Raw genomic sequence first — 9,705 nt, 5'->3', positions numbered from 1 at the left:
AAGGATCAAACAACAAACAAACAAACTTAGATGGAAATCAATTATTGTTTTCTACATGCCAGCACTCAAAAAAAAAAATGTTGAATTTGTTTTTTGAACCTCAGTGGGAAATTAGAAATTCCAAAAGTGGAGGGAAGTGAACCAGTAAGTGTACTTTGAACACCTGCTAGACATCAAGAGTTTCACAAAAGTTACCTGAATTCTTTCACACTTATGCCTTTGAAGTTGCTATAGGTACTATGATTGGATGTCCTTTGCAGATATAGAAACTGAAATTAAGGAGGTAAATGATTTGCTCAGATTGTACACATAACTGGTAAAGCCATGTTTACAACCCAAGTCAGTCTGACTGCAAGATCAGACACTTTTCACGTAGTCCCTGGACCACACGCACTTAAACAAAACCATGGGACTTTAAAAGTCAGGACAACCGAGGGAGTTGAATTTTTCAGTTTGTCTCTATATGCCTGTATGAAAGTCTATAAATACTTCTAAATACAGATTATGAAATTTATTTCAGACATCTCTTTCTGGTTTGGCTCTGTGTTGATTAAAGAATAATGAGAAATTAATTTTAAGACTTAAGAAAGGCCAGACATTGGAGCAAAATGACATAATGTTGTTGAATCTACACTAAACACGCACGCACACATGATTAAAAGTTTTCACAGACGCAATAATCATCCCATCTTAAAGAGAAGGATGCCAAGGCTTAGCAAGCTCTCACTCATGTATCATAGACAGTATGTGGCAGAGCCAGGATTCATACCCAGACGTTTTGATTGGGAGCCCACAATCCCGCCCACCACTTCATTCAGGGCTCAGGGCACCACACTGCTGACTGACAAAGTTAGGCACCTGTCCCAGATTTTCTTCGTGTAGAACCTGATTACTGATCTACAGTCACTTCCAAAATGCACTGAGCATGCGCAGGGCAAGATGAAGGGTGAGATCGCCACACCAGGTCCAGTTCCCTTCTTGCCTTAGTCTCCAAGGCCACTCAGCCAAAAGGCTGCTAAGATACCCTCTGCTGAGCTGTGCTGTGGTTCAGGCCCAGTCCTCTAGCTTTTTCAAGGCTGTAGTCATTCCCTTCTCCCCTTGCTTCTGGGTCCTGCAATCCATCTGTGGCTTGGCTGTGGTATGCGGTTAAATGGCTGCAAATTCCTTCCATTTCACTGTCCAGGCCCTTTGTAGTGTAAGGAGCAAACTTATAGTCCAGGGCTAGAGTCTATTTCGCTACCCACCCGAATCTGGGCTGGTAGTGTGACTTGCTTTGACCAATCAAATTCTATGCAGTGCATGCTGCTCTGAGACCACCATACAAGGGAACCAATCTCTTCTAGAAGATGAGAGGCCACATGGAAGAGAACTCAGGGACCCCAGCCAGCAGCCAGCCTCACTGCCAAACATGTGAGCAGGCGGCCATCTCTACCTGTGAGTCCCGCTGACCTTCCAGCTAAGGGCAGCCGCTCAGATGAACCCAGGCAAAACTAGCAGAGCAACCTCAGAGGCACAACACAGAATTGTAAACCATTATATATTGTTGTTTTAAGCCACTATTTTGTGGGGGAAGAATTGCTACATAGTAGAAGCTAACTAAAACACTATTCCTTTGAAGTTCAGAGCAGTGTAATGGTGAACCCTTGAGGCTTGACACACTTCAGAGGCTGCCATAGTGCAATCAGCGGCAATAATGTCCTCCAGAATCCTGCCTCTGTTACCATAAACTCCTCCAGAGGCCAAAGGATGGTTTCGGGCTCTCTTCTGATTAACATAGATAGGCAGGCATCCAGAAGATTAGGTCAACAGTATTTGGTACCTGGGAAAACTATTGACCAGGTCTTTTAAGAAAAATTTTAAAGAGGGCTAAAAGTTGAAATTAATAAACATTTAGTTGCTCATCTATGAAAGGTAATAAACATGCTAACTAGTTGCCTATATTTCAGCATTTGTATACAAAATATACTTCATGTGGACCATATAGTTGAATCAATGATACAGAAGATTTTTCTCAAAAAGGAAGGAGATCTGGACCCCATGGAGATATTGAATACCTCTGGACCTTCTGGGTGCTGATGGACTTGGGAACTTTGTATCTGGCCACTAAGTTATACTCTAATGTCTCAAATTCTTACTATTCTATGATCCTGTCTCTGGGAAGAAGATTGTGAGTTCCTAAAGCTAAAAGTGCCTTCCCTACCTAAGTCAGTGTCTAAATAGATAATCATTTGCCTCAACTTTTCAGAGGCTCCACGAGCCATCGTTCAAGACACTAAATTCAGCAAAGAAGCCATTGAAAGGCAGTGTTATATGTTCCACATAAGCAGTGCATGATGGGATATGTAAATGAGGACATTAAAGATTTACTGAAGTCTTCACTGACTAATTGAGAATTATTTTAAACTTAAATCCCACCTGAGGAAAGAAAACAGGCAGCTCCTGCATTTCTGCCCATTAGAATTGCAAGCACAGCCATACGTTTGATAAAAACGCAAAAGTCAAACTGGCATGTTAACTTAGCAGAGGACCACAAAGAATCTTATTCAACATTAGCCCTCAGAGAACAGGCAATTCCCAGGGCACCATTTTCAAATATGAGGATTGGTCACTTCTGCCTGAGTGGAGCTCTCCGTGTGGCTCTGTGCATGCCCACAGAGTACGTTTGTTCTCAAAGTCTATCTTTTGTATCTGGGAATATACCCAACCTTAATTAAGTTTCCCCAAATTCCACCTAAGTAGCCTCAAGGCTATCTTGGAGAAACAGTCCACTTTCCTTATTAGAGGCCACTAGGATCATCAACTAAACTCATGAATCATTTCTGCAGAATACTGCTTGGTGGAAGGGCCCTGTTAAGAGCCAAGATTGCTCTTAATTTAATCTAGTGCAGTCAGTCCTCCAGAGAGGTGCGGAGGGTTGTTTATGGGAATGGGGAAGTAATCAATACACTATCAGTGAGGGAACCAAATAATTTAAGTCATGTTCATCTGAAGGAGGGCAGATCTTCTAGAAAGGGCACTAAGTACAGAGAGAAGGAGGGAGGAAAGAAAGACAAGAAAGACTATTGAATAAGTTATACTCCATGTATGCATAATATGTCAAAATACATTCTACTGTCATTTGTATCTAAAAAGAGCAAATTAAAAAAATTCAAAAAATAAAGAATAATGGAAGTGGAATTTGAATATTTTTGTCCTACACATACCAATAAGGAAAAGATCACTGATCATTTTCTAAAAAGCTGTTTCCTTCCAGATTTATCATTCCTTAAAATAGAGGGTCCTCAGATACCATTTAGGTTTCTTGCCATTCACAGCCATTCATACCGGAGTAGGCATTGCCCCTTCAAGTTTCTCGGTTCAACCGCAGCAACTAACAAATTCCTATTCCAGCCTAAAATGCTCATGCTATACATTTGCTTTATCTATGGTAAATGCCTTTGAGCAGACACATCTCAATATTCTAGGTCATGTTTGAGCAATAAATGAGAGGAGTAAGATTGAATTCAGCATGAACAATTCATTTACTTGTATTTCAGCAAATATGTATGTGTGCAAGTGTGATTGTTTCTACCTTTTATAAAGGTAATATTGGCACGGCTAAAAATTTTAGTTTTGCAAAATAAGTCTCCCTTCCACCCAGGGTAACCCTTTTCCAAGTGTCCTTCCCAAAGGCGATTATTTATTTCCAGCATTATTGTTTAACATAAGGTTCTTGGCATTGTTGGATGCCTTGCATTATTTTCACATAATAATGTGTTTTGGAACTCATTCCCTGTGAGTATGTGTAGGTCTGCCTTATTGTTTTCAGTGCTACATAGGATTGTATTTGGTATGGGGTTTATCTCTCTCTCTCTCTCTCTCTCTCTCTCTTTCTTTTTTAGTTTTGGTAAATCTCTTGAGTATCTCTAAAGTATTAAACAAACAAACAAACAAAAAAGATGACTCAGGTATGGTCCCTGCCCTTGAAGACCTCCTATTCTAATGGAGAAGACCGGCATAGAAGCCACCAACTGATGATTTGATCAATTAGTATCGGGTGAACCACAATCCTGGTGTGAATCAAGAACCAGAGAGGCACCCAGGAGGGAAGGAGGATACCTCCCCTTGATGGAGACAGAGAAGGCATCAAGAGGAGAGGACGTGGAAGCTCCCCAGGTAGACAGTCAGGTAAGCAAGCAAAGAAGGACTCTCTGCTTAGAGAAGACACCGCCTTGCCCATCAGCCAGAGAGTGAGTAAGGGTGATGAGGCAAAATATGCAGACAGAGCCCTTCCCCTTTCTAAACCTCAGCATCTCCTACTGACTTCCCTCCTGCTCCTTCTGTTCACACACCAGCCACAGAGAACGTGTTCAGGCCTAAGCTGGACCTTCTCAGCCCTGTGCTGGGAACTTTCCGTGGGAGAGCGGCTGGCCCCTTTGGCTGTCCCGCTCCCCTCTGGGAGCTGAGCCGGGCGCTGTACACCTGCCCCTGAATTGTATGCCGCAGTTGACGGCCCAGAGCTGAGTGACACAGCAGTGCTTCCAGCCTGCAGACAATTCCATATTTCAATGGAGCGTCGCCACCAAAGCTTATTATCTAGGGCAATAAAGTTTGGGATTAGGGGGATTCAGGATGATTGTGTGATTCTCCACAAAGCTTATCTTCTAATAGACCAGCTGCTTTATTAGGCCGCCCCCGCCCGCACCAGGCCCTTCCCAAAGCATCCCAAGTCCCAGGCAGTGGAAGGGGGGCCCCCGAAGGCGGTAGTGGTAGACAGCTGGGGGTATCACATCACCCTCAGTCTCCATCTGCGAGTGTTAAATTACGGGCGGCTTCCAGCTGGGCACACCCCAGCTCCCACCTTCCTCCCACAAAGCCAGGCGGCATCATTGTCAGGCATCTGCCAAGGACACGATGTGGCTGCCCCTCCCCTGCTGGTCCCCACCTCTGAACTTTAGTGCCAGGCCTGAGTATTTATTTACTTGCTCTTAAGTTTGTCACTGTTACTGTGCGGAAGGCAGTGGGCTGTGGGGGCACTGTGGAAATTTCTTTGGGACTTTGGTAAAGCTGTTCATTATAAACAAGAATGGGGGAAAAATTGTGGACTGCAGAACCCCAAAGAAGCTGGCATGTTTAACCAGCTCCTGCGTATTTTTCCCCAGACAGGGAGTTCCTTAACACTTGGGTGTTCCGGGGTCACTCTTACTCACTCCCTGACTCCTTGGCCCAGTTCCTTTTCTGAGCAGTGAGTGTTTCCCCAGCCACATGTGGTCAGCAGCACAGAGGCCACTCTCATCTCCTATCCCTCCCTGAGAGACTGTTTTATCCCCAGTCCCTGACAGATGATCTTTTTGAAGGAGGAAGTTTATTAATAAGCATTGATAAGCAGGCTGAGAGGAATCTGGGAATTTGTGAATATGTTTGAGACACAATGAATGTTTCCAATGAAATGCTCTGAACATTGAACTTTGATGGACTCTAACAAGCACCTGATTGTGGATTTTAGGAAAATTTCATCATAGACTCGCTCCAGAGTTCCCATTTCAACCACTGTCCTGGTGTGTCTGAGACCTGTTGGGAGTGGTGATCCCTGTCCAAGTTGGTCTTTGTGTCTGTATCTGTGCCATTCAGTAGACAGTGTGGCTTCAGTGTTCTGAGTAATTAACCATAGCACAGCTTAAGCTTCCCTAGTATAAAAACATGGAATCTGAAATGCTCTAAAATCCAAAAGTTTTTGAGCATCAACATATGCCACAAGTGGAAAATTCCATACCTGACTTCAAGTGAGTGTTGGCTATAAAAATGCACAAAATTATTAAAAATATTGCATAAAATTACCCTTCATTCTATGTGTATAAGTTGTATATGAAACAAATGAATTTCATGTTTAGACTTGAGTCCCTTCCCCCAAGATAATATTGTGATATAGATGCAGATATTCATGTTTATGCAAATATTATCAAATTTAAAATCTGAAAAACTTCTGGCTTCAAGCATTTTGGATAAGGGGATACTCAACCTGTATAGAGATGAAGGTGACTTTGAAATCCAACTGTGCTTATATATGTGCAAGCAGGGAAGTTAGACATACTGGGGTTCCTGTTTTCTTCCTTCACTACAAGCTGTGTGGGCTTGTTTCCCGAATCCAAAATAATATGTGCATTTGATCACTTTGCAGGACTGTGGTGAGGGGTAGAAATAAACATGAGACAAGTGAATGCATATTTGGTATGTGTTGGTTTTTATTATCACCATTACTATTATTGCTTTTGCTATTGTTGGCATAAGTGACCTGTACACACATTTATTAGTACTGCCTATATAATGACCCTGCTGCTGTGAGGCAGGGCAAAAATTGTGGACCATAAATCTAGCATTTTTGATCAGAAGAGCTTGACAATTGTAAATGAACTTGAGGGTGGGGCTAAGTGCTTTAGCAGTGAAGAAGATCAGAAGTTCATTTGATTTCAGCACCATCTAGTCCTTTTTTCAACAAACCAACTCTTACCTCAATTATGTACTAAGCACATAGGTGCTATCAAAACAACAGCATATGAGAATTTGAAATGCAAATCAAAACTACTCTAAGATTTCATTTCACTCCAGTCAGAATGGCAGCTATCAAGAATACAGGAACAATAAGTGTTGGTGAGGATGTGGGGAAAAGGCACACTCACACAGTGCTGCTGGGACTGCAAGTTGGTGCAGCCAATATGGAAAGCAGCATGGAGAATCCTTGGAAAACTTGGAATGGAACCATCATTTGACTCAGCTATCACACTCCTCGGTCTATATCCTAAAGACTTAAAAATAACATACTACAGGGGGACTGGGGTTGTGGCTCAGGGGTAGAGCACTCACCTAACACGTGCGAGGTGCTGGGTTTAATCCTCAGCACCACATAAAAATAAATAAATAAAATGAAGGTATTGTGAAAAAAATAGCATACTACAGTGACGTAGCCACTTCGATGTTTATAGCAGCACAATTCACAATTGCTAAACTGTGGAAGCAACCAAGATGCCCTTCAACAGATGAATGAATAAGAAATTGTGGTACATATACACGATGGAATATTACTCAACATTAAGAGAATAAAATTATGGCATTTACAAGTAAAAGGATGGAGTTGGGGAATATCATGCTAAGCGAAATAAACCAATCTCAAAAACCAGGGGCTGAATGTTTTCTCTGATAAGTGGATGCTAATCCATATGGGGGGGCGGTAAAATGAGTGGAGGACATTTGGATGGAGTAAAGTGGAGGGAGGGAAAGGGGGAAGGGACAAAGGGTAGGAAAGACTATGGAATGAGACAGACATCATTACCCTAGGTACATGTATGATTGCATGAATGGTGTGACTCTATCTCATGGACAACCAGAGCAGTGAAAATTTTTGTTCTATTTGTGTACAATGAATTGAAGAGCTTTCTACTGTCATGTATAGCTTATTAGAACTAATAAGTAAATAAAAATTTAAAAAGCATGATTTCAGACTGGGAGATAGCTCAGTGATGAAGCATCTACCCCACATTTGAAAAGCCCTGGGTTCAACTCCCAGTTCAAAAAAAAAAAAAAAAAAAGGACCAAAAAAAGGCTCAATTTCAAACTTTGACAATCTCTAAGAAAACAATTCCAGTAATACAATTAGAAGTTGACTGGAAGGGTGGAGTGTCGGTGGGGTGACAGTAAGGAGCATGGCTAAAGAAAGAGGCTTACCCTACGTGGTAGAATGAAGTGTCCACAGGAAGATCTTGGAGAAAAGTGTTCAGGTGAAGGAAACAGCTAGTGCTGAGCTTCCGGTAAAGGATACACAGCAGACAGGACAGTGTGGACAGAGTATGACCGCTGAGTGGAGAGGTGGGCAACGTCGTTGCAGGCCCTGGTGAAACTTAGGATTTCACTACCATTGCACTAGGGAGACAGCAGGTTTTGAGCAGTTGAAAGACAAAATTGGACTTCTGTGTTGGGAGGTTCCACCAGCTGCTGTGTTCAGCAATGGTGCCCTTGTATGAAGAGTCATCAGTGTATGAAGTGAAGAGTCATCACTTGTATGAAGATTCAGAATGAACATTTAGAAAGCCAGGAAAATAGAGACCTGAGCCACAGGAGACCAGGCTCTAGAAACCCCTGTAATATGAGCAAGAAGCCCAAGAAAATCATGAATTTACATCGAAAGAAGCTATTTTGATATTGCATTCTTTGCCAGCTTGGGACTTTTGTTTCATCTACGCTAATACCTAGGACAGCTATAAAAGCTTAGGATTTGAGAATAGCAAGAGATTGCACCTGATTATCCTTGGAATTGGTCACCATGTCAGTTGCTGTTTTTTCTCTGTCTTTCACACAAATTCTAAAATTTTGCTTTAGTTCTTTATGTTCTAGGATTTGATTTTAACACATTCCCATGGGGCTTCTGCTTAATAGGAAAAAGGTAAGTGCCTTTCATCCCTACTTTGGAGTGCTATTGAGAGTATTACCCAGAGAGGCATACAAGGTTTGCTTCTTTACCTTGTCATTTTGGACAAATTCTTGTTATTTTGTGGTCTGGTGGAAAATAGGTAGAATTAGCACTCAAGAAATGTGAAGTTTCAGAGACATGAAAAATTGTGCACTATTTGTGTAATATGAATTGAATTGCGAAAAATTCTGCTGCCGTGTATAACTAATAAGAATAAATAAAATTTAAAAAAAATTTAAAAAGAAATGTGAAATTTGATTGTGGCTCCATTTCCAACTAGAAATACAAACTTGACAAGATATATATTCTTTCAGGACTAAATTCCATTTTGTCATATTAACATAGAGTAATAACTCCTCTAAAAAGAATGTAGACTTCCTAAGTGTGCTTGAGAATCAAGTACAATTTAAAAAATATTCTCCATACGCAAGTTGGATATTGTTCAGTCCACATAAAAAAAAAAAATTCCTAACGGTACAAATAGGAAAAGCTTTTTTTCTCATACTTCACACACATGGTTAACAAACTTTATTGTTGATTCATAAACTCCTCCATAATATTATAGAAGAAGATTCAGAGTGAAAAAAATTCCTGTGTACCAATGTCAAGGAGATAAGTTTTCATGGTCCCTATAAACTGGGACTATCCTTGATGTTTGTATCATTATAACATCTAGCACATAATAAGCACTCCGTAGAGATGTTTGTTGAAATTTAAGTTGTTGTTCTCAATTGTCACTAATTTTTCTTTTTTTAAAAAATTTGTTCTTTTTAGTTATACATTTTTACATATTTATACAAACATGGCTATATCTTATTCTAATTAGGATCCCACTCTTATGGATGTACATGATGTTGAGATTCAATGTGGTATATTCATATATGTACATAGGAAAGTTATGTCAGATTTATTCTACTGCCTTTCCACTAATTTTCCTTTAAGGCAAAAAATTCAAAGAGAATTAAATGGATGTCTAGAGTGGTTAGGTTTGGACCAAAGAACCTGATTTGTCTTGATTCCCAAAATTATGGTTGCAAAATGCGCAACAAATTAATAGACAATGACACACTGATGATTTTATAGCTCAAGAAAGAGCTGGACCATGGACAATATGCTCTATTTAAGAAGCAAGAAAGCCTTATAGATAGCTCAGCAATAAATTAGTTCAGATTTAAAAAAAAAATGTAAGTTGTGGTAAACCATCAATTTTCCAGAAAATAAAGCAGTTAGAATAAATTATTTATTACTAATTTGTACATAAGTAT

This window comes from Callospermophilus lateralis, chromosome 2 (genome assembly GCF_048772815.1).
Source record: "Callospermophilus lateralis isolate mCalLat2 chromosome 2, mCalLat2.hap1, whole genome shotgun sequence".
In the NCBI taxonomy this organism is placed as follows: domain Eukaryota; kingdom Metazoa; phylum Chordata; class Mammalia; order Rodentia; family Sciuridae; genus Callospermophilus; species Callospermophilus lateralis.
Note: the sequence above shows the minus strand (reverse complement) of the source record.